Raw genomic sequence first — 26,760 nt, forward strand, 5'->3', positions numbered from 1 at the left:
CAGCCTGAAGACAGAGCGAGACTCTGTCTTGGAAAAAAAAAAGAAAAACAATTTTTATAGATGAGTACTGGAGAAGGTTGGAAAAATGTAGCTAACTCCTATTCCTTTATTTAATTATGTACTTAGATTGCTTACTTTCCTGTTTTTTTTTTCTTCTTTCTTTCTTTCTTTTGAGATGGAGGTTCACTGTCGTCACCCAGGCTGGAGTACATTGGTGCGATCTTGGCTCACTGCAACCTCCACCTCCCGGGTTCAAGTGATTCTCCTGCCTCAGCCTCCTGATTAGCTTGGATTACAGGCATGCACCACCACGCCCAGCTAATTTTTGTATTTTTAGAATTTTGTATTTTTAGTAGAGACAGGGTTTCACTATTTTGCCAGGCTGGTCTTGAACTCCTGACCTCAGGTGAGCCACCCACCTCAGCCTCCCAAAGTGTTGGGGTCACAGGCGTGAGCCACCGTGCTCGGCCACTTTCCTGTTTCTTTGTGAAAGTTTGGAGCAGTCATTCTTACAGTGCCTAGTAATAACCAGGAGAGAGTAGTAAAAATGCAGATTCCTTAGCCCCACCCAAATAAATTTAATGCCATGAAATAGGGCCTGGGAAGCTGCATTTTAATTTATTTTTTTCTCTTAAAAAAAAAGTATGCCAGGCGCCGTGCCTCATGCCTATAGTCCCAGCACTTTGGGAGGCCGAGGTGGGCAGATCACCTGAGGTCGGGAGTTTGAGATCAGCCTGACCAAGATGAAGAAACCCTGTCTCTACTAAAAATACAAAATTAGCCGGGTGTGGTGGCGCATGACTGTAATCCCAGCTACTTGGGAGGCTGAGGCAAGAGAATTGCTTGAACCCGGGAGGTGGAGGTTGCGGCAGTGAGCCGAGATTGCACACTATTGCACTCCAGCCTGGGCAACAAGAGCAAAAAAAAAAAAAAAAAAAAAAAAAAAAGAAAGAAAAGTAGAGATTGGCCAGGCACAGTGGCAAATTAACGCTTTTTCCAAATACTCTCAATTTCTGTGCTTATCTTGTTGCAGTTCATGGAACTGCAGTGGTCAGTGGCCCACACTTTGAGTAACATTGCTCTTCAGAAAATGAAAATGATTGTGTGTGGAAACTGGCAAGCTGGAAGCTAGTTTCTTCTACGAGCCCCAAGAAGACTGATTTTTTCATCTATAAAATTGAGACAGTTTTACTACTTTGCTCATCTTTATAGGGATGTTATGAGGATCACATAAGATATAATGTATGTAAAGGCTAGGAGCGGTGGCTCATGCCTGTAATCCCGGCACTTTGGGAGGTTGAGGCGGGCGGATCACCTGAGGTCAGAAGTTCGAGACCAGTCTGGCCAACATGGTGAAACCCCGTCTCTACTAAAAATAAAAAAAATTAGCTGGGTGTGATGGCATGAGCCTGTAATGTCAGGTACTCCGGAGGCTGAGGCAGGAGAATTGCTTGAAACTGGGAGGTAGAGGTTGCAGTGAGCTGAGATCACGCCGCTGCACTCCATCCTGGGTGACAGAGCAAGACTCAGTCTAAAAAAAAAAAAAACAAGGATATAATGTATGTAAAAATACATTGTAAACTGAAAAACTAGTGTAAGTTATATTAATATTCACATTTCTTGAGCAGGAACTCTTTTAGCAACTAGGTATATAGAGATACATGGCAGGGAGCTTATTATTTACATATATATTAGCTACAAGGTTGGCAGTATGCAGAATTAAGTTTCTGTTGCCTAAAAATTTTCCTAGTCTTGTGAAGTCCTTCTCTAAACTTTAGTGATGTGCATATATATATATATATATATATATATATATTTTTTTTTTTTTTTTTTTTTTTTTTTTTTTTTAAAGGGAGTCTCGCTCTGTTGCCCAGGCTGGAGTGCAGTGGCGTGATCTCAGCTCACTGAAACCTCTGCCTCCTGGGTTCAAGCAATTCTTCTGCCTCGACCTCCGAGTAGCTGGGACTACAGGCGTGCACCACCACGCCTGGCTAATTTTTTTTTTTTTTTTTTTTTTAGTAGAGATGGAGTTTCACCATATTGGCCAGGCTGGTCTCAAACTCCTAACCTCGTGATCCTCCCATCTGGGCCTCCCAAAGTGTTGTGATTACAGGCATGAGCCACCATGTCCAGCCGTATTTTTTGAATATATAACTTAATGATGTTTCTTTGAAATGTCTGAGAACCTTTTTTTCCTCTTTTTTTATATATGTATTTCTAATTTTTAAAATAAATAGAGATGGCCCGGGGTGGGAGGCGCAGTGGCTCATTATGTTGCCCAGGCTGGTCTTGAACTCCTAACCTTAAGTGATCCTCCTGCATTGGCCTTCCAGAGTGCTAGGATTACAGGCATGAGCCACCAACCTGGGCCTATTTTTACTTTTCTGATAACTTTTTGAAGGTTATAATATATATATTTTTAATGGATTAGAAGCAGTTTGGAGGTAGGCGTCCTTTTCAGTTAAAGTTCTGAGACTCCTTGTATATGGATCCTTTTCTGTTAATCTTAGATTACCCTTTCTTCCAACTTACTCTCAGCTTGAAGCTTGCTGCCTGAAGTAACTCCACACACTTTCTCTCCTCTGCCTAGCTCCTCTTTTTAGAGTATGTTTGCAGGAGACAGAGACCTTTAAAGCAAGGAGTTCATTCAACAAGAAATGTTTTGAGTGCCTGTTATATACTGGTTAGGTGAAAAAGTTAAGAAAATGGCTGGGCCCCGTGGTTTATGACTGTAATCCCAGCACTTTGGGAAGCCACGATGGGAGGATCACTTGAGGTCAGGAGTTCAAGAGCAGCCTGAGCAGCATAGCAAGACCTGTCACTACCAAAAATTAGCCATGTGTGGTGGCATGCACCTGTAGTACCAGCTACTTGGGAGGCTGAGGCCAGAGGATCACTTGAGTCCAGGAGTTGGAGATTGCAGTGAACTATGATTGTGCCACTGCACTCCAGCCTGGGTGACAGAAAGAGACCCTGTCTCTTAAAAAAATTTTTTTTTAAGTAGATAAGAAAATGAATTTTAACTACCAGAGGCAGTGAGTCATGCCTGGAATCTTAATGTTTTGGGAGGCCAAGGTGGGAGGATCGCCTGAGGCTGGGAGTTTGAGACCAGCCTGGGCAACATAGCAAGACCCAACATCTGCAAAAAATTTTAAAGTTAGCTGGTTGAGGTGGCACACACCTGTAGTCCTAGCTCTTCGGGAAGCTAAGGTGGGAGGATTGCCTAAGCCTAGGAGTTCAAGGTTACAGGAAGTTTTGATTGCACCACTGCACTCCAGCCTAGGTGGCAGAGGAGGCCCTGTCTTTTGGAAGAGAAAGGAAAGAAAATAGTTTAACTATATACCATTTCTGACTTCTGGGTGCTCAGTTTTCTAAGGGAAATGGACAAGTAATTCAGTAATAAAACACAGAAAATGACATGTTTCCAAAATTCCTTGACAGGCCGAGTGCAGTGGCTCACACCTGTAATCCCAGCACTTTGGGAGGCCAAGGCAGGTGGATTACTTGAGGTCAGGAGTTCGAGACCAGCCTGGCCAACATGGTGGAACCTTGTCTCTACTGAAAATACAAAAATTAGCTGGGCATGGTGGCCACACCTGTAATCCCAGCTACTTGGGAGGCTGAGGCAGGAGAATCGCTTGAACCTGGGGCGGAGGTTCCAGTGAGCTGAGATTGCGCCACTGCACTCCAGTCTGGGCAGCAGAGCAAGACTCTGTCTCAAAAAAAAAAAAAAGAAGAAAATTCCTTGACAGCACAAAGAAAGGAAAAATTGCCTGGAGGAATGGAGATAGGGATGACCATATAATTTACTCCCAAACTAGGACACTATTAAAGGTGAAAGGAACATTGTTAATCATCATGAGAGGATAAACTGGGACATGTTCTATACAAACTAGGACATATTATTACTCTATTCATAAAAGTAATGTCTATGGTCTTTTTTTTTTTTTTTTTTTTTTTTTTGAGATGGAGTCTCACTCTGTTACCCAGGTTGGAGTGGAGTGGTGCAGTCTCAGCTCACTGCAGCCTCTACCTCCTGGGTTCAAGTGATTCTCCTGTCTCAGTCTCCCAAGCAGCTGGGATTACAGGCCCGTGCCACTACACCTGGCTAATTTTTGTATTTTTAGTAGAGACAAGGTTTCACCATGTTGGCCAGGCTGGTCTCGAACTCCTGACCTCAGGTGATCCACCCACCTTGGTCTCCCAAAGTGCCGGGGTTATAGGCATGAGCCACCTCGCTTGTCCTTGCATAGTCTTTTTTTTTTTTTTTTTTTTTTTTTTTTTTTTTTTTTTTTTGAGACAAAGTCTTGCTGCCACCCAGGCTGGAGTGCAGTGGTGGAATCATGGTTCACTACAGACTAGATCCCCCAGGCTCAAGCAATCCTCCCACCCCAGCCTCCTGAGTAGCTGGAACTACAGGCACACCCCACCATACCTGCCTGATTTCTATTTGTATTCTTAGTGGAAATGGAAACTTGCTATGTTGCCCAGGCTGGTCTTGGACTCCTGAGCTCAATCATCCTACATACCTCGGCCTCCCAAAGTGCTGGGAGCCACTGCACCCTGTATAGTCTTAAAGTACCACCCTCCATCTTGGATTTAGCACTTCATCTGTACCTTTTTACTGTTGCTTGCACAGGCTAAATGCTATCCTGTCTCAAGCAACATCCTTGCTGTGTCCTCTACTTGTTACCTCCTCTCCCAGATATTTGCACAGTTCACTTCTGCCCTTAGTTCAGGACTTGCTCAAATGTTATTTTTTCTGACAGGACTTTCCTGACCATACTTTTAAGAATAGTCTCTTCCCCTACCCTAACACCACTCTCTGACCCCTTTTCAGGTCTAATTTTTTTAATGATACTTACAAATACATAACATACATATATACCCACATACTGTGCAATTTTATTGTTTCTCTCTATTTTGGAGATAGGGTCTTGCCTTGTCACCTAGGCTGGAGTGCAGTGATACAGTCATGGCTCACTTTAGCCTTTACATAGACCCAAATGATGCTCACACCTCAGCCTCCCGAGTAGCCAGGGCTTTGTTTGTTTTTGAGACATGGTCTCGCTCTGTTCCCCAGGCTGGAATGCAGTGGCATGATCTCGGCTCACTGCAGCCTTGACCTCCTGAGCTCAAGCGATCCTCCCACCTCAGCCTCCTGGGTAGCTGAGACCACAGGTGCACGCCACCATCCTGGGCTAATTTTTGTATTTTTTGTAGAGATGGGGCTTTGCCATGTTGCCTAGGCTGGTCTTGAACTCGTGTTTTTTGTAGACATGGGGTTTTGCCATGTTGCCCAGGCTGATCTTGAATTCTTGCCCACCTTGGCCTCCCAAAGTGCTGGGATTACAGGTGTGAGCCACCATGCCCCCAGCCTGATTTCTGGATTTTTAACTCAATAAAGGGAATGATGATGTCTTTATTATAAATATGCACTATAAGAAGAGAAATAAGTTAGATTGGAAGGAAGGATATCCCGTCACTCTCCCATAACCCACCAGGCAGAAGAAAGAACAACCTTATAAGAAGGGGGAAGAATTCAGAACTATCTAGTTTGAGACCTTGATCCTATTCTTGAAGTCAGCCACATTTTAACATTCTTGTTACCGGGCCTCTTCTCTATTTGAGAGCAATTGCATCTCCAGATTTCTCCAGTGACTATATTATCCTTGAATTCACTGTCAAATTATTTGTATTTCTTACAATAGTAGGTAGGTGCTTCAAAACTGAAGGATTTCAAGAGAGTCTTCCCTTGACCTCTTCAATAAGATGGAAGTTCTTATTGCCTCCAGCCTTCTTTCTGTCTTGTTGGATTATCTAATTCACAGTTTTAAAAAACATTACATAGGGGTGAACAGGTCTTGGACCTCTGGCTGATTGATGTCTCCTGTAGCAGAAGGCAAACTACAAAGGAGCTCTTCACATGTAAGAATGGATGATGATTTCAGCACTTCCTGATTATAAATATCTTAAGGACTCATGTTCCAGGACCATTCCAGAGACATCTCTCTCTCCTTTTTTACCTCCCACTTTGTGACTTGATAAGGGGACTATAGTGAATATAGTGACTAACTTTTACATATTTTATCAACGTGAAAAGTTTATCAGGTTCCACTAATTTAATTAGTGCCTACAGTAGAAAAGGGCATCCGTTTTCTATGAAGGGACACTATATCAAAGGCAAGTCATAATTACACACACACACACACACACACACACACAATATCAAAGGCAAGTCATAATTACACACACACACACACACACACACACACACACACACACACACACACACACACACACACACACACACACACACACACACACACACACACACACACACACACACGAGAGTCTCCCTCTGTTGCCCAGGCTGGAGTGCAGTGGCATGATCTTGGCTCACTGCAACCTCCGCCTCCCGGGTTCAAGCGATTTTCCTGCCTCAGCCTCCCGAGTAGCTGGGACTACAGGTGTGTACCACCACACCCAGGTAAATTTTGTATTTTTAGTGGAGACAGGGTTTCACCATGTTGGCCAGGCTGGTCTCAAACTCCTGACCTCAGGTGATCCGCCCACCTTGGCCTCCTAAAGTGCTGGGGATTGCGGGTGTGAGCCACTGCGCCCGGCCAATTATATATATATATATATATATATATATATATATATATATATATATATATGTATATTTAAGTTATGCTTTATAAGGAATTACAAAGCATACTGTTTATTCCTTTTCACATAACAAAAGGAAGACATAGTAGTCCAGGTTTCTTATCTGATATGTTTTTTCCCCAAGGCAAATAGGGCTGTGATGATTAACATAAAGAATCATTTCAGTCTTCAGATGAAACCCTATCATCTGCATGCAAAAAGGAATTTAATCCCTTCAAGCCAACAAGTAACCATATCCATAGTATCTGGAGAGCTAGGCTACTTGCATTTCATACTGCTCAATTAAATGTCATGGACTGTCCATATTCTGCCACATTACTTTCCAGTTCTGAGTGGTCAAGTTAAAGGCATTCTTTTTTCTTTCTTGCTTTTTTTTGGTTAGTTGGTTTATTTATTAGAGATGGGGGTCTCGCTATGTTGCCCAGGCTGATCTTGAACTCTTGGCCTCAAGTGATCCTTCCACCTCAGCTTCCCAAAGTGCTGGGATTACAGGTGTGCGCTACCGTGCTCAGTAGACATTTTTAGAAAAAAGAATCCTTTGTGTTCAGTTTGTTTTAATTTTTTTAATCTTAAAGTTTTAAATGTTTTTAGTTTTTAAATTTTGAATTGAAAATATTTAAGCATACAGAAAAATAGAGTAGTACAAGCAACAGCTATGTAACTACCATCTTGTCAGCAGTGAATATTTTGCCATATTTGCTTGGCACATATCAATATGCTGTTGATATATAGCATAAACATTTTTTCTAAACCACTGCAAAGTAAGTTTTAGACTTTCACCTCTAAATACTTAAGATTGCTGTGGTAGGCAAAATAATGCCCCTTCTCCCAAGATGTCTACGCCCCAGCCCCCATAACCTGTGAATATGTTCCGTTTCATGGCAACAGAGAATTAAGATGGCAGATGGAATTAAGGTTGCTAATCAGTTGACCTTAAAATGTGGAAATTATTCTAGATTATCCAGGTGGGCCAATATAATCATAAGGGTCCTAAAGGAGGCAGAAGAGTGTCAGAGTTGGCAGTCAGAGGAGTAGGCCTGATACTTGAAGATGAGGGAAGTGGCCATGAACCCAGCAAAGTAGATTGTCTGTAGCAGGGAATAGCAGGACAATGGATTTTCCTCTAGAGACTCCAGATGAAATGTAGGAGCCAACTGGGCACGGTGACTCATGCCTGTAATCCCAGCACTTTGGGAGGCCAAGGCGGGTGAATCACTTGAGGCCAAGAGTTCGAGACCAGCCTGGGCAACATGGCAAAAACCCATCTCTACAAAAAATACAAAAATTAGCTGGGCGTGGTGATGCGCACCTGTAGTCCCAGCTACTCCCAGTCCCAGAGGCTGAGGTGGGAGAGTCGCTTGAGCTGCAGGAGGCAGAGGTTGCAGTGAGCCAAGATCATGCCACTGTACTCTAGCCCAGGTGACAGAGCCAGACCCTATGTAAAAAAAAAATAAAAATAAGTAGGAGCCATACCCATACCTTGAATTTAGCCTAATGAGACCCATTTTAGACTTAATGACTTTCTGAGTGAAAGGTAATACAATTTGTATTGTGTTTAAGCCACTAAATTTGTGGTAATTTATTATAGCAGCCATAGAAAACTAATAGTAGGCTGGGCTTACGCCTGTAATCCCAGCACTTTGGGAGGTGGAAGGTGGGTGAATCTCTAGAAGTCAGGAATTTGAGACCTGCCTGGCCAACATGGGAAAACCCTGTCTCTACTAAAAATACAAAAATTAGCTGGGCGTGGGGACACATGTCTGTAATCCCAGCTACTCAGGAGGCTGAGGTGAGAGAATCTCTTGAACCCGGGAGGCAGAAGTTACAGTGAGCCGAGATCTTGCCAATGCACTCCAGTCTGGGCAACAGAGCAAGAGTCTGTCTCAAAAAAAAAACAAACAAAAAAGAAAGCTAATGCTACAGTTACGTCTCAAAAAAATACGGACAATCTCCTATTCAACCACAATACCATTATAACCAACAAGATTAATAATAATTCCCTAATATTATTTAATACTTAGTCCATTTGAAAATTTACCCAGTTCCCCATAGTATCTTTTGTAGCTGTGTTTAAACCAAGATTCAATCAAAGATTATACATTATATTTGGTTATGTCTGTAAGTCTCTCTTAACCTAGGACAGTCTGTATCACCACCTCTTTTTTTTTATATCAACTTTTTTGAAGAGACCACGCTCATTGATTTGAAATATGTTCCACATTGTAGATTTGTCAGATTGTTTCCATGTTAATTGTCTCAATGCCTGCAGTGAAAAGTTTGATCCCTAGGGTAAGGTAACAGCAAGATTGTTCCATTGTTAAGATGTGTTTTTCCTTTTGCAATTAGTCGTCTGTGGAGTTATTTTGTTTATATGAACTGAACTAGTTCTTATGAAAATAAATGTTAAATTTCCAGACCAGCATATTTTATAATGGCAGTATAACAGACTATATAACCTAAAACCCTTGGGCTATTTCATTACAAAACACCTAGTAGTGCTGGATGAAATGTAACAACTATTTTTTAATTTTTAAACAAACTTTTAAAAATGCATAGCTAGTTGAGCCTGAAAGAATTAAGGAAAATTCTCAGGGACTGCAAATGAAAGAGGAACTGAAAATGAACAGTATGCATGTGACTTAATGCTGTGGTATTTCTGGGTGCTTTGCCTAGTCTCAGTTACCGAAAGGCTTGTTTTTTGTTTTTTGTTTTTTTTTGAGACGGAGTCTTGTTTTGTCGCCCAGGCTGGAGTGCTGTGGCAAGATCTCGGCTCACTGCAAGCTCCGCCTCCCGGGTTCACACCATTCTCCTCCATCAGTCTCCCGAGTAGCTGGAACTACAGGCGCCCGCCACCAAGCCCGGCTAATTTTTTTGTATTTTTAGTAGAGACGGGGTTTCACCGTGTTAGCCAGGACGGTCTCGATCTCCTGACCTCGTGATCCGCCTGTTTCGGCCTCCCAAAGTGCTGGGATTACAGGCGTGAGCCACCGTGCTTGGCCTAAAGGCTTGGTTTTAATGTCCATGAGCCTTAGACCTGTATGGAACAGAGTTAGAAATGCAAATCTCTATATAAAGCAGGGAGCCTTAAAGGTTCATACTCAAGAGAAAGGAAGGGACCACAGAAAATTCCATCTACTAGTTTAAGAAAACAAGGAAACTTTTGTGTCTCAGCCTGTGCTCTGGCTGGGGGTAGATGGGAATGTCTTCTGAAAATTTATGTTTGGACTCAAGAATATACAATAAGGAAAGGATCAATAGGGCAAGGATAGTCCCTCCAACAAATGGTGTTGGGAAAACTGGATATCCACAGCAAAATAATGAAATTATCTTGTACTGTACACAAAAATCAACCCAAAATGGATTAAAGAGTTAAACATAAGACCTGAAATTATAAAACTCATAAGAAGAAAACAGGGAAAAAGCATTATGACATTGGTCTTGGCAATGATTTCATGGATATGACATCAAAAACACAGGCAACAAAAGCAAGTGGAACTGCATCAACCTAAAAAGCTGCTGCACAGCAAAGGAAACAGCAGAATGGAAAGGCAATCTACAAAATGTGAGGAAATGTTTGTGAACCATTTATTTGATAAGGGGTTAATCTCCAACATACATAAGGAACTCATACAACTCAGTAGCAAAAAATATATGTATATTAAAAAATAGGCCCTTCGCTGCCGTCCGTCGATTTATTTCTCCAGGAAGAAAAATGGCATCTGTTGCAGTTGATCCACAACCAAGTGTGGTGACTTGGGTGGTCAACCTGTCCTTGATGAGCTCCACATATGACCCCATGTCCTCAGCCCATGTCAGTACAAAGGACCAGTGTCCTACTTGAAGTCTGTGTGTGAGATGGCAGAGAAGGGTGTGAAGACCATCACCTCGGTGGCCATGACCAGTGTGCTCTGCCCATCATCCAGAAGCTAGAGCTGCAAATTGCAGTTGCCAATATCTGTGCCTGTAAGGGGCTAGACAGGATTGAGGGGAGACTGCCTATTCTGAATCAACCATCAACTCAGGTTGTTGCCAGTGCCAAAGGTGCTGTGACTGGGGCAAAAGATGCTGTAACGACTACTGTGACTGGGGCCAAGGATTCATCACAGGGTTGATGGACAAGACCGAAGGGGTAGTGACTGGCACTGTGGAGAAGACCCAAGTCTGTGTCAGTGGCAGCATTAACACAGGCTTGGGAAGTCGGATAATGCAGCTCGTGAGCAGTGGCTTAGAAAATGCGCTCACCAAATCAGAGCTCTTGGTAGGACAGTACCTCCCTCTCACTGGGGAAGAACTAGAAAAATAAGCAAAAAAAGTTGAAGGATATGATATGGTTCAGAAGCCAAGTTGTTATGTTAGACTGGGATCCCTGTCTACCAAGCTTCACTCCCTGTCTACCAAGCTTCGCTTCCTATCAGCAGGCTCTCAGCAGGGTTAAAGAAGCTAAGCAAAGAAGCTAAGCAAAAAAGCCAAGAGACCATTTCTCAGCTCCATTCTACTGTTCACTTGATTGAATTTGCCAGGAAGAGTGTGCATAGTGCCAATCAGAAAATTCAGGATGCTCAGGATAAGCTCTACCTCTCATGGGTGGAGTGGAAAAGGAGTATTGGATACGATGATACTGATGAGTCCCACTGTGCAGAGCACATCGAGTCACGTACTCTTGCTATTGCCCGCAACCTGACTTAGCAGCTCCAGACCACATGCCACAGCCTTCTGTCCAACATCCACGATTACCACAGAACATCCAAGGTCAGGCCAAGCATATGAGGGTGATGGCAGGCGACATCTACTCAGTGTTCCGCAATGCTGCCTCCTTTAAGGAAGTGTCTGACAGCCTCCTCACTTCTAGCAAGGGGCAGCTGCAGAAAATGAAGGAATCTTTAGATGGCTTGGTGGATTGTCTTGTTAACTACATGCCCCTCAACTGGCTAGTAGGTCCCTTTTACCCTCAGCTGACTGAGTCTCAGAATGCTTAGGACCAAAGTGCAGAGATGGACAAGAGCAGCCAGGAGGCCCAGCAATCTGAGCACAAAACTCATTAAACCTGCACCTGTCACCAGTGCATGATGCGGCCAGCCAGTTAACACCTTTTGTTATGTTGAAATTAACCCGGCTAGGCAACCCTAAATTGGGAAGCAAGTAGCTAGAAAAAGGTCCTCAATTATAGTTATTTCCAGCTGGATTAAGAGATTTAAAGTTTCTGGTTTTAGCAGATGATTTCTGTTCACCTGGTAAGAAAAGAATGCTAGGCTTGTTAGATCCTAGCCAGAACTCACAAAAAATTCCAGTGCACTTATGTTCTCATTCTGTGGCCATTGTGTTACCCTCTGTTACTGTTTGTGTTGAATAAAAACATCTTCATGCGGGCTGGGGTAGAAACTGGTGTCTGGTATGATCTGAGCAGGCCTCTTTACTGATTTATCTCATGATGATTGCTTGTACCGCTTGATTTTAGTTTTTTATTTCTCAAATAGGAATACTACCTTTGAATTCAATATAATTCACTATAAGATTAAAAAAAAAATGGACAAAGGACCTGAATAGACATTCTCCAAAGAAGACATAAAAGTGGCCAAGTATATGAAAAATTGCTCAGCATTGCTAATCATCAGAGAAGTACACATGAAAACCACAGTGAAATATCACCTCACACCTGTCAATGTCAAGGTGGCTATTTTTTTCCAACAAACAATTGGCAAGGGAGTGAAGAAATTGGAACCCTTGCACACTGTTGGTGGGAATGCAAAATGGTACAAGCGGCCACTATGGAAAACAGTATGGAGGTTCATTGACATATTAAATATAGAACTACCAGATGGTCTAGCAATCATGCTTCTAGATATTTATCCAAAATAAAATCAGGATCCCAAAGAGACATTAGCACTCCCACATGTGACAAAATGGATGAAGCTTGAGGACATTATGCTAAGGGAAATAAGATAGTCACAGAAAGACAAATAACTGTGAGTCTACTTATGTGAGGTATCTAGTCAGATTCATAGGTTGACAGAGTCAAATGGTGGTTGCCAAAGGCTGAGGGGGAGGAGAAATTGGGGGTTGCTAAACAATGTATGTAAAATTAATGTCAAACAGGAGGAAAAAGCTCTAGAGATCTGCCATACAACACTGTACCTATAGTCAACACTAATGTACACTTGAAAATTTGTTAAGAGGGTAAATCTTAAGTGTTTTTACCACAATAAAACAACAAAAATTTTTTTTTTTGAGGCAGAGTCTTGCTCTGTCACCCAGGCTGTAGCGTAGTGGCGTGTTCTCGGCTCACTGCAACCTCTGCCTCCCAGGTTCAAGCGATTCTCCTGCTGCAGCCTCCTGAGTAGCTGGGATTATAGGCGCACACCACCATGCTTGGCTAATTTTTGTTTTATTTAGTAGAGATGAAGTTTCACCATGTTGGCCAGGCTGGTCTCAAACTCCTTGACCTCAAGTGATCCGCCTGCCTAGGTCTCCCAAAGTGCTGGGATTACAGGTGTGAGTCACCACACCCGGCCAACAAACAATTTTTTAAAAATTAAATATGGGCTTATTAGGCTGAGCACAGTGGCTCACACCTATAATCCCGGCATTTTGGGAGGCTGATGTGGGCGGATCACTTGAGGTCAGGAGTTCAAGACCAGCCTCGCCAACATAGTGAAACCTGGTCTCTACTGAAAATACAAAAATTAGCTGGGTATGGTGGTGGATGCCTGTAATCCTAGCTACTCAGGAGGCTGAGGCAGGAGGATCACTTGAACCTGGGAGGCGAAGGTTGCAGTGAGCCAAGTTTGTGCCACTGCACCACAGCCTGGGCATCAGAGTGAGACTCTGTCCTAAAAAGGAAAAATAATTAAGTATGGGCTTACTTGCGTGGGTTTAAATTATTATCACCAGCTTGGTCTGAGATCCCCAAACTGGGAAATGAATATAAAAAAATTATTCAGGACCCTGTATAATACCCTTGGGGTAACTAGCAGAAGCCTATGTAAAGCTACTCTGGAGGAACAGATCCACAATTTAAGCAACACAGGATTCTAACAGATAAAATCTCACTGAATAACCCACTTGATTGTGACAAGGCTCATAATCAAAAGTGACAAAAAATAAGAAAACAGCTCATTTACCATGAATAAGAGTCACAGATACACTACCTCTCAGGACTAGATCTCCAGTTTATTGACTATAGACCATAGAATAAGTGCATTTAAAAGGATTAAATACAGCCAGGCGTGGTGGCTCATTCCTGTAATCCCAGCACTTTGAGAGGCCAAGCCAGGCGGATCACCTGAGGTCAGGAGTTCAAGACCAGCGTGGCCAACATGGTGAGACCTTGCCTCTGCTAAAAATACAAAACATTAGCTGGGTGAGGTGGCACATGTCTGTAATCCCAGCTACTCAGGAGGCTGAGGCAGGAGAATCGCTTGAAACCGGAAGGCGGAGATTGCAGTGAGCCAAGATCACACCACTGTACTGCAGCCTGGGTGAAAGAGTGAAACTGTCTCAAAAAAAAAAAAAAAGGTCAAATTAAAAATATATTTGGAAGGTAATGCTGATAGAGTTTACAGATAGAATGCATGTGGGTATGAGAAAGAGGAACTAAGAATGACTGCAAGTGTTTGGTTTGAATAGTGGTGTCATTTGCTAAGATGTGTAACAGTAGGGGAAGAAACAGTTTTGGACATAAGATTATAAAATGCCTGTTAGAGATCTGCTATCTTTTGAATGTTTGTCCCTTCAAAATTCATGTTGAAATTTAATTGACATTGTAATAATATTAAGAAGTGGGACCTTTAAGAAGTGATTAAGTTATTAGGGCTTTACCCTCATGGGTGGGATTAATATTGTTATAAAAGGGCACCCTCTCTTTGCCATCTGCTATGTTATTAGACAGCAAGAAGGTCTTCACCACATGCCAGTACCTTGATGTTAGGCTTCCCAACTTCCGGAACTGTATGCCAATAAATAGCCAATAAATTTCTGGTCATTATAAAGTGCCCAAAGCTGGGTACGGTGACATACACCCATAGCCTCAGCTACCTGGGATGCTGAGGTGGGAGGATCATTTGAGCTCAAGGAGTTTGGCAACATGGAGAGACTCCATCTCTAAACAAAACAAAACAGAACACACACACCCACACACCCCTATATAAATTACCCAGTCTGTGGGAGGTTTTTGTTTGTTTTTTGTTTTGTTTTGAGATGAGTCTGGCTGTTGCCGAGGCCAGAGTGCAGTGGCGCGATCTTGGCTCGCTGCAACCTCTGCCTCCCGGGTTCAAGCAGTTCTCTGCCTCAGCCTTCTGAGTAGCTGGGATTACAGGCACCCACCACTACACCTGGCTAATTTTTTTGTAGTTTTAGTAGGGACAGGGTTTCACCATCTTGGCCAGGCTGTTCTTGAACTCCTGACCTCATGATCCACCTGCCTCGGCCTCCCAAAGTGCTTGAATTACAGGCGTTAGCCACCATGCAGAGTGGACGAAGACAACACCCAAATGGAGATGTTAGTTAGGCAATTGACTATATAAAGAGAGTTTTGGAGGAGAGTGACAGCTAGGAATATCAATTTGAGAATTAGTATATAAATGCTATTTAAAGCCATGGGAACACTTCATTTTTACAGTTAGAAGGTAGAAAGATGAATAGAAACTAATGAAGACTAAGAATAAAGGATCACGAGTGTAGAATAAGACCCAGAGATGTGAAGTCCCGAAAGCCAAGTGAAGAAAGCAGGTCAAGAAGGAAGGAAGATTGAGTTGATAAAATGCTGCTGAAAGTTCAAATAAGATAAGGATTGATAAATAATTATTGGACTTGGCAACATGAAGGTAATTAGTGACCTGGAAAAAATAATCTCTTTATATTGAGGGAATAAAACCTGAACTGAAGTGGTTTTAAGCCAGAAGAAAGAGACAATAAAGTATAGGTAACTCTTGAGGAATTTTGCTGTAGAAGGGTTCAGGGACATGGGGCAGTGACTGGAATACGACAGGAAGTCATGGGAAGAATTTTCTAAGGTGTAAGAAATACTATACCAAGTTGGTATGGTGATGGGATGATTCTCAACACTGGCTAAATAATAGAACTAACTGGGGAATTTATTAAAGGATAGCTGCATGAGTTCAGTGGCAGACTGATTAAATCAAATCTTTGGGAATTGGACCGTGGTATCAGTATGTTTGTTTGTTTTACAGTTACTCAGATGATTCCAATATGCATCCAAAGTTGATCTGCTTTGGAGCAGATCAGTCAAATTAACTTGTTACATAAGTTAAACAGTATATCCAACACAGTTGAAAATTAGGAACAATAGAAATTACACAGAATGCAGCATAGATATATTAAAAATGGAAAATATGAAAAAAGAGATGAGACATGGAGAGTAGAATGAGATGGTCCAAGATATATCTCATAGGAGTTCTAGGGTAGGGTAGAGAAAATGGAGAGTAGCAACATTCAAAGAGATAATAGCAGAAAATTTCACAGAATTTCTAAGTATATGAATCTTCAAGGAAAAAAAAAATAGTGAATCCTGAAAGAATAACACTAAAGACAAAGATCTTATGAAAGCAGCCAAATAGATTACTGTGAAGGAATGAAAATTAGGCCGGGCTCAGTGATTCATGCCTGTAATTTCCGTGCTTTGGGAGGCCTAAAGAGGAGGATCACTTGAGTTCAGGAGTGAGGCTGCAGTAAGCTATGATTTTACCAGTGCGCTTCAGGCCGGGTGACAGAGAGACTCCATCTCAAAAAGATGTGGTCTTTCTTACTTATCTACAGAAGTGTGTCTAGTTTCTCAGCTGTAAGCATTCAGAGGTCAGGGACTAAATACAATAATTAAGTACAATGTTGCAAAAATACTGACATTAAAAATAGAAGTTCCAGGCTAGGCACAGTAGGTCAGACTTGTAACCCCAGCACTTTGGGAGGCTGAGGCAGGCGGATCACTTGAGGCCAGGAGTTCGAGACCAGCCTGGCCAACTTGGCGAAACCCTGTCTCCACTAAAAATACAAAAACTAGCCAGGCGTGGTGGTACACGTTTGTAGGCTCAGTTACTTGGGAGGCTGAGGCACAAGAATCACTTAAAACCAGGAAGCAGAGGTTGCAGTGAGCCAGGAGATTGTGCCATTGCACTCCAGCCTGGGTGACAAAGCAATACTCCGTCAAAATAAAATAGCTTTGACTGTATGTAACACACTAATGACTAATTCGTTGGAACTAAAAACGAGATAGGACTGAAATAAAAAATAAGAATTTAATAGAAGGCATAAAAGAGCAAGAAGGGCCAGGTGCAGTGGCTCACGCCTGTAATCCCAGCACTTGGGGAGGCCGTGGCAGGTGGATCACAAGGTCAGAAGTTTGAGACCTGCCTGGCCAACATGGTGAAACCCCGTCTCTACTAAAAATACAAAAATTAGCCAGGAGTGGTGGTGGAGGCCTGTAATCCCAGCTACTCGGGAGGCTGAGGCAGAGAATTGCTTGAACCCAGGAGGCGGAGATTGCAGTGAGCCAAGATCCCGCCACTGCATCCCAGCCTGGGCAACAGAGTGAGACTCCGTCTCAAAAAAAAAAAAAAAAAAGAACGCAAAGAACAAGAAGGGGCTGGACACGGTGGCTCATGCCTGTAATCCTAGCACTTTAGGAGGCTGAGATGGGCGGATCACTTGAGGCCAGGAGTTCGAGTCCAGTGTGGCCAATATGGTGAAACCCCATCTCTACAAAAAAAAAATACAAAAAAATTAGCTGGGCATTGGTGGCACACACCTGTAATCCCAGCTACTTTGGAGGCTAAGGCAGAAGAATCACTTGAACCTGGGAGGCAGAGGTTGCAGTGAGCCAGGTTCACACCACTGGACCCCAGCCTGGGTGACAGAGTGAGACTGTCTCAAAACAAACATAGCAAGAAGGAAGCACAGAACAAGCAAAGTAAATAGAACAGAAGGTGGTAGAAATAGAACTAAATATATTAGTGATCATGATAAGTGTAAACTAGTCAGTTTTTTAGAAATGATTTAATGGAAAAACAAATTCAGATAAATACTGTTGAAAACATAAAGGTGTAGAAATTGAAATTAACAAAAAAAAAAATGTTGTAGGTAAATATTAACCAGAAAGTTAATGTCACCATACTAATATAAGACAAACTTTAAGGCAAAAAAAAATTATTATGGGAACGGTTTTTGGGGTTTTTTTTTTTTTTTTTTTTTTTTTATAGAGATAGTGTCTTGCTCTGTCATCCAGTGGAGTACAATGGTGTAATCATGGTAAACTGCAGTCTCAAACACCTGAGCTTAAACAATCCTTCCACCTCAGCTTCCTGAGTAGCTGGAACTGTGGACGCATGCCACCATGCCTGGTAATTTTTATTTATTTATTCATTTATTTATTTTTTTGAGATAAAGTCTTGCTCTGTCACCCAGGCTTGAGTGCAGTGGTGCAATTGCTCACTGCAGCCTCAACTTCCCGGGCTCAAGCAATCCTCCCACCTCACCCCCACCTTGTAGCACCCCCACCAAAGTAACTGGAACTGTAGGCGTGCAACTACCACACCTGGCTAACTTTTTATATTTTATAAACGTGGGGTTTTGTCATGTTGCCCAGGCTGGTCTTGAACTCCTGAGCTCATGGGATCCACCCGTCTCAGCCCCCCAAAGTGCTGGGATTACAGGTGTGAGCCACCACCATGCCCAGCTTAATGTTTTAAATTAATGGTAGAGACAGGCTATCGCTATTTTGCATAGACTGGAACTTTTTTTGTTTTGGTTTGGTTTTTTTACTGATACAGGGTCTGGCTCTGTCGTCCAGGCAGGAGTTCAGTGGTTTGATCAGGCTCACTGCAGCCTCAGCCTCCTGTGCTTAAGCAATCCTCATTGAACTGTCTTGGCACCCTTGTTGAAAAATAAATTGACCATAAATATTAGGGTGTATTTCTGAGTTTTTTTCCATTGATCACATATCTGTCTTTATGCCAGTACCACACTATTGTTATATCCATTGTAGTTTTCATCTCAGACAGTGGTTTTCATCTCTAGAAGTTTGACTTGAGTCTTTCTGTACATCTTCCATTTCTCTGCGTAACTTTTTGAACATATGGAATGCAGTTACGATATTAATATCTGTTTTAAAGGCATTTTAATTCTAACAGAATTAGTTCTGGGTAAATAGATTTCTTCTGATTGATTATTCTTCTCATTAAGGGTCATGTTTTCTTGCCTCTTTGTAAGCCTGTTAATCTTTAATCAAATTCCAGATATTGTGAATTTTATATTTTTGGGTGCTGGATTATTTTTATTCCTATAAATCTTGAGGGTTGATTTGCAATTCAGTTATTGTATTTGTCAACTGTGTAGTTCTTTGCCTTTTTTTTTTTTTTATAATTTGTTAGGCCAGTACTTAAACTAAGCACTACTTAGTTTAGGGCTAAAAATTCCCTAGTGCTAAGGTAGGACTTTCCTGTGCACTCTACCCGATACCCCATAAATTGAGTTTTTCTAATCTGGCTACTAAGAACAGGCACTATTCCTGGCCTCATGTAAGTTCTGGGTACTGCTTGCTCCATTCCTTTCATATGTTTGTTTTTCCCCCAGTCTTGGATAGTTTCCTCAGTTACATGTGCTGATCAGCAGTCTGATCTCCTCAGTATTTGAGGGGATCATTTTTCAGATCTCTGGGCTTCTGAGACTTTCTCTGCAGCTTTCTCTGCTGTGATACTCTGTCCTTTGAAATCTGGCTGCCATTATCTCATTATATTCTCTGCTCCATCTCTTCAACTCAGGAGTTTCTCAGGCTTTGCCTCAATCTCCCTCCCCTCCTGCATCATGTCCTGGAAACTCTCTTAAGGCAATAAGCCAGGCCAGTTGTAGAGCTCACTTCATTTGCTTCTTGTCACTCTGGGGTCACTGTCCATTGTTGCCTGATGTCCATTGTTTTCAAAACCCTTGTTTTTATGGTTTTTGTTTGGGTTTTTTTTTTTTTTTTCTTTTGGTGGTGGTGGTTCTTTTAGGTGAGAGGGTAAATCTCTGGTCTCTGTTCAATCATCCTGACCAGAAGTGGAAATTGCAGCGTTGGTTTTAACATCAACAAATTGATCCCTAAATATTGAGGTGGAGAATGGATAACTAATTGTATATTCCTGCTGTGGGATTCTACACAGCAGTTAAAGCAAATGAAGTAGAGCTTTATGCAGTTACTTGGACAAATTTTAAATATAAAAAATTGAAGGCTGGGCATGGTGCCTCACACCTGTAATCCTGATGCTTTGGGAAGCCAAGGCAGGAGGATCGTGTGAGGCCAGGAGTTCAAGACTAACTTGGGCAACGTAACAAAACCCCATCTTTACAAACAACTTTTTTTTTTGTAAATGTCGCTTCTCCTCTAGTGGCTGAGGTAGGAGGATGGAATGAGGCCAGGAATTTGAGCTGCAGATTGCTAAGATGGTGCCTGTGAATAGCCACTGCACTCCAGCCTGGGTAACATAGTGAGACCCCATATATTAGCCAGGTGTGGTGGTGTGCACCTGTAGTCCTAGGTGCTTGGGAGGCTGTGGTGGGAGGATTGCTTGAGCCCAGGAGGTCAAGGTTACAGTGAGACATGATCACACCACTGCATTCCAGCCTGGGCAACAGAGTGAGATACTGTCTCTTAAAAAAAAAAAAATGCCAGGCACAGTGGCAAAAATTAGCCTGGCATGGCAGTGTGAGCCTGTAATCCTAGCTACTTGGGAGGCTGAGGCAGGAGGATCACTTGAGCCCAGGAAGCGGAGGTTGCAGTGAGCCGACATGGTCCACTGCACTCCAGCCTGGGCAACAGCGAGACTCTGTCTCAAAAAAAAAAAAATAAGGTGGGCGAGGTGGCTCACACCTGTAATCCCAGCACTTTGGGAGGCCGAGGCGGGCGGATCACCTGAGGTCAGGAGTTTAAGACCACACTGACCAACATGGTGAAACCCTGTCTTTACTAAAAATACAAAAAAATTAGCCAGGAGTGGTGGCAGGTGCCTGTAATCCCAGCTACTCCGGAGGTTGAGGTAGGAGAATTGCTTGAACCTGGGAGGCAGAGGCTGCAGTGAGCCGAGATCGTGCCATTGCACTCCAGCCTGGGCAACGAGTGAAACTCCATCTCATACATACATACATACATAAAATTTTAAAAAACAAAAGCAAAAACAATATTGGAAAGAAAAATGAAGGATAGTACAGAAGTGATAATTTCTAAAAATATACAAACTATGCTATATATTATTAATGATTACATGTATATGCAATAAACTTATTTAATATTTATGAGAATGGAAACAACATCTGAAGGAGAAGGGAGGGCGAGAAAGGGTTGAGAGTGAAGTTACACAGTGCCTCAGATTTATCTAATGTTTTGTCTCACTAAAAATAGGAGACCACATAGATGACTAACGACTAGTATCTAAAATACATAAAGAACTCAAAACTCAACAGTAAAAAGGAACAGCAAAGAACTTGGTTAGGAAATGAGCAAAAGACATGAACAGAAGTTTCATAGAAGAGAATTACAGATGGCAAATAAACATGTAAAAAGAGCATCATTAGCCATTAGGGAAATGAAAATTGAAACCACAATGAAATATTACCACACACCTATCCAAATGGCTTAAGTAAGAAATAATGACACCAGCCAGGTGCAGTGGCACACACTTCAAGTCGCTTCTTCTCTAGTGGCTGAGGTAGGAGGATGGAATGAGGCCAGGAATTTGAGGCTGGAGATTAAGATGATGCCTATGAATAGCCACTGCACTCCAGCCTGGGTAACATAGTGAAACCCCATCTATTAAATAACAGTAATAAAAATGACACCACCAAATGCTGGTGAGGGTGTGAAAAACCTGGATTTCTCATACATTGCATCTGGGAATATATGATGGTATAGCTACTTTGGAAAACAGATTGGCAGTTTCTTATAAAACCAAACATTCACTTACCATATGACTCAGCAGTTGCACACTTGGGCATTTATCCCAGATAAATGAAAAATTTTCTACAAAAACTTTCCCATGAATGTTCATAGCAGCTTTATTCCTAATAGCCAAAAACTGAAAAAAACTCAGATGTCCTTCAGTGAGTAAATAAACCATGGTACATCCATACCATGGAATACTACTCAGCAATAAAAAGGAATAAACTCTTGGTACTTGCAGCCACTTCGATGAATCTCAAGGAAATTATCCTAAGTGAAAAAGGCCAGTCCTAAAAGTTACATACTGTATGATTCCAACTTATAATAGTTTGAAAAGCCAACATTTTAGAAATGGAGAATAGATTAGTGGCTTCTAGGAGTTAGGAATGAATGTGGCAGGAGATGGGAGGGGATAGGGTAGATGTTATAAAACGGTAACACGAGGGATCCTCGAGATGATGGAACGGTGCTGTTTCTTAACTGTGATGATGGATACATGAACTTACAAATGTGACAAAATTGTGTAGAACTAAGTACATACAAATGAATAGTAATAAAATGGGAAATCTGAAGATCTGCTTATTGTATCAATGTTGATATCCTGCTGGTGATATGGTTCTATAGTTTTGCAAGATGTTACCATTGGGGGAAACTAGATAAAGGGTACATGGGATCTTCTTTATCTCCATCTTTTTCTTTTTTTTTTTTTTTTTTTTTTTTTTTTTTTTTTTTTTAAGATGGAGTCTTGCTCTGTCACCCAGGCTGGAGTGCAGTGGCCTGATCTCGGTTCACTGCAACCTCCGCCTCCTGGGTTCACGCCATTCTCCTGCCTCAGCTTCCCGAGTAGCTCGGACTACAGGCGCATGCCACCACGCCCAGCTAACTTTTTGTATTTTTAGTAGAGACGGGGTTTCACCGTGTTAGTCAGGATGGTCTCGATCGCCTGACCTCGTGATCCGCCTGCCTAGGCCTCCCAAAGTGCTGGGATTACAGGCGTGAGCCACCGTGCCCAGCCTATCTCCATCTTTGAAATATTTTATAATAAGAACAGTCTCTTCAGTGTGCACAGTAAAATTCTCTGTGACCATTTGAGACAAATCAGAAAAAATAGTGGAACATAAAAATGAAAATTTTTTGCTTATTAATATTTACTTCAAAGTTTTTAGATTTTAAAAAGATAAATTAGAACTTATGAAAGTATTTTTTTAAGAATGTATTTTTGGCTGGGCACAGTGGCTCACACCTGTAGTCCCAGCACTTTGGGAGGCCGAGGTGGGTGGATCACCTGAGGTCGGGAGTTCGAGACCAGCTTCACCAACACAGAGAAACCCTGTCTCTACTAAAAATACAAAATTAGCCAGGCGTGGTGGCACATGCCTGTAATCCTAGCTACTTGGGAGGCTGAGGCAGGAGAATTGCTTGAACCCAGGAGGCAGAGGTTGCAGTGAGCTGAGATCGCGCCATTGCACTTCAGCCTGGACAAGAGCAAAACTCCACCTAAAAAAATAATAATAAGTATTTTCAGCAGGGCGCAGTGGCTCATGCCTGTAACCCCAGCACTTTGGGAGGCCGAGGCAGGTGGATCACCTGAGGTCAGGAGTTCAAGACCAGCCTGGACAACATGGTGAAACCCCCGTCTCTACTAAAAATACAAAAATTAGCCGGGCATGATGGCGGGTGCCTGTAATCCCAGCTACTTGGGAGGCTGAGGCAGGAGAATCGCTTGAACCCGGAAGGCGGAGGTAGCAGTGAGACAAGATCGTGCCATTGCACTCCAGCCTGGGCAACAAGAGTGAGACTCTGTCTCAAAAAAAAAAAAAAAAAGAAAGAAAGTATTTTCATTTCTACTTAGGATTTTTAAACCAAAACAGCTTTTTGTTTGAGACAGAATCTCGCTTTGTCACCAGGTCTAGAGTGCAATGGCGCGATCTCAGCTCACTGCAACCTCTGCCTCCCAGGCTCACGTGATTCTCCTGCTTCAGCCTCCCAAGCAGCTGGGATTATAGGCACGCACCTGCCACCAGCCCAGCTAATTTTTTGTGTTTTTAGTAGACAAGGGGTCTCACCATGTTAGTCAGGCTGGTTTCAAACTCCTAACCTCAAGTGATCTGCCTGCTTTGGCCTCCCAAAATGCTGGGATTACAGGTGTGAGCCACTGCACCCAGCCTTCAAAACAGTTTTTTAAACTTACTTTTTATGTGTTAAATACTATTGTTTTGTAAGGACTGTTGTCTCCTTCATTATAAATACTGATAACTTTTCATAAGTAACATAACCATCTTACGATCTTTTAGACTATTGCTACTTTAAACTTTTAAGTTACATTATATAACTATAGGCTTCACTTTCATCATTTTTGAGAATTAGAGGTCTTCCAAGCTAGCTAACAATTTAGATTTTTCTGTTCTCTGATGTGATGGAAGAACAAAGAACAAATATAAAGGGCCTTGTACATTGCCTTGTGCAGAGCAGGTACTCCTGTATATGTTAATTTATTTTGTTCACCCTCTTCATTTTCCTATCCTCTCTCTGCCTCTCAGGATCCTCTTAAGTCTTTGCTGCAAATCCAGGTTTTGGTTTGATGTTGTCAGAAACTTTACAAGCATGAATGTAGAGCTATTTCATTTGGCATTCTTGTTTCTTACAGGAGTCCAACAGCAAGTTTAAAGTTGGACATTTTTCTTTTTCTGCTACAGTTGTTTGACACAACTGCTCTCTTCCTTAAACTTCCTTTTTTTTGAGACAGGGTCTCGTTCTGTCACCCAGGCTGGAGTGAAGTGACCTGATCTCAGTTCACTGCAACCTCTGCCTCCCAGGTTCAAGTGATTCTCATGCCTCAGCCACCCAAGTAGCTGGGATTACAGGCATGCACCACCACACCCAGCAATTTTTGTATTTTTAGTAGAGACAAGCAGCTTTTGCCATGCTGGCCAGGCTAGTCTCGAACTCCCAGCCTCAAGAGATCTGCCATCCTCGGCCTCCCAAAGTGTTAGGATTACAGGCGTGAGCCACTGTGCCCAGCCTCTGCCTTCTTATATACTACTTTTCATCCTCACATTTCAGTAAATAGAAAATTCACCCCAAGGCAAAAGCTGAAGCCAGGGAATGATCCTTTTCTCTGACCCCAAATCTAAGTCACCAACTCCTATCAATTCTGTTTTCTTCCTCTGAATGTAAAAGAGAAAATATGCACATGGTGGCTCGCATCTGTAGTTCCAGCTACTCAGGAGGCTGAGGCATGAGAGTCGCTTGAACCCGGCGGCCCAGGCTTCAGTGAGCCATGATCACACCACTGTACTCCAGACTGGATGACAGAGTGAGACTCAAAAAAAGGGGGAAAAAAAAAGAGGCAGGGTGTGTCTCTTTGCAGTGAGCTGAGATTGTGCCATTGCGCTCCAGCCTGGGCAACAGAGCAAAAACTCCATCTCAAAACAAAAAAAAAGGCAGAGAAAATGAGTTCATGTAAACATCCAATTATGTATTTTTGTTATATGCACATCTTTCTATTGGAATGAAATTCTGGAAAGCAGTAACCTAGTATTTTTCCAAAAATCTTAACTCCTAATGCCTGACTTTGACACATAGTATATGATTAAAATTTGTGGGGTGGATGGATGGATAGATGTGCAGATACATGAATACACAGTACTTGCTTCTTAAGATGTCTGGCTCTGAGAAGGGTGTTGTACTGTGTAATAAATTTTGGAAATGAGCTAGACCTCTGTTGTAATTCCAGATTTACTCTCTAAAGCTTTGGAATTGGGATACACCTCTTCCCACCTGTGAAGTAGAAACAATACTACCTACTTAGTAGCTTGTTGAAAAGATTTAAGTAAGTTTCTTCTCCAACTGGAATGGAGAAAAAAAAATTTTAAGTAAGAATACATGATAAAGTGCCCAATAGCATGTTTGGATTTAAGTGGGTGGTTAAGAAATAGTATCTGTTATTATTAGGATCACAGAAGAAACAAAAAAAGATTGGTTAGGCATTAAAAGGCAATATGCAACATTCATTTTACAAAATTTTCTTTTTTTTTTGCAGAGGAATATTTATGTGATAAGTTTTCAGTGAATATTATTTTTACAATTTTATAATAGGGGACATAATTTAACTGTAGAATTTTTTTTTAGTATATTTACAAAGTTGTGCAACCATCACAACAGTCTATTTTAGAAGAACATTTCCAATCACCCTAAAAAGATCATGTGTGCCCTTCCGTAATCAGTTATGTTGGATTTTGTTTTTGCAATTTTATTGTGGTAAAATATATGTAACATAAAATTTACCATCTTAACCATTTGTAAGTATATAATTCAGTGGATTTAAGTACATTCACATTGTTTTGCAACCATCACCACTATCTACTTGCAGAACTTTTTCTTCATCCCAGATAATCTGTTCCCATTAAACAATCACCCCTCACTCCCCACCCCTACCTTAGCTGGAAACCTCTATTCTACTGTGTGTTTTTTTGTTTGTTTGTTTTGTTTTTGGGTTTTTTGTTTGTTGTTTTTGTTGTTGTTGTTGTTGTTTTTGAGATAAGAGCATCTTACTCTGTTGCCTAGGCTGGTCTTCAACTCCTGACACTCAAGCATTCCTCCCACACCAGCCTCCCAAGTAGCTAGAATTATAGGCACTTGCCACCATGCTCAGCCCTCTATTATGCTATCTCTAGGTACCTCATATATGTGGAACCATACAATATTTATCCTTTTGTGTCTGGTTTATTTTACTCGCATAATGTTTTCAAAGTTTGTCCATTTTACATTGCATTTTGAGGCAGGCATGGTTGTGAGTTCATAAAGTTGAGGTTTATAGATTAGTAAAGACAAGAGTAGCCGTGGACAGATTGGTCAGAATTCTCAAGCTATCTATTAGGAAAGACTTACCTCAGACATTCAGGTATCTGGGTTCTGGTTTCTCGCAACCTCTGATGGGTCAGTTTCTTTGGGTTCTGGTTTCTTGCAACCTCTGATGGGTCAGTTTCTTGAATCATTAATGTATAGTGAGGGGAAATTATTTGACTTTCAGCTGTTTGTATAGTGGTCAGTTCAAGGAGCCAAGGTAATGATGGCACCCCAAACTCCAGCTCTAGGTTTTTGAATTTTGTTGTTTTGTCATATACTATCAGTGCTCGTGAATATATCTCAAAACTTCGAATACTGTAGTA

At 41.9% G+C, this 26,760-nt stretch overlaps 1 protein-coding gene and 1 pseudogene across 5 annotated transcripts in view; both read left to right on the forward strand.

Moving 5' to 3' along the window:
* GATAD2B (GATA zinc finger domain containing 2B) overlaps positions 1-26,760 on the forward strand; it is a 119,246-nt gene that overhangs the window by 60,635 nt on the left and 31,851 nt on the right. The window lies entirely within an intron of this gene.
* Positions 8,451-11,755, forward strand: LOC129019282 (perilipin-2-like; annotated as a pseudogene).

Source organism: Pongo pygmaeus, chromosome 1, assembly GCF_028885625.2.
Source record: "Pongo pygmaeus isolate AG05252 chromosome 1, NHGRI_mPonPyg2-v2.0_pri, whole genome shotgun sequence".
In the NCBI taxonomy this organism is placed as follows: Eukaryota; Metazoa; Chordata; class Mammalia; order Primates; family Hominidae; genus Pongo; species Pongo pygmaeus.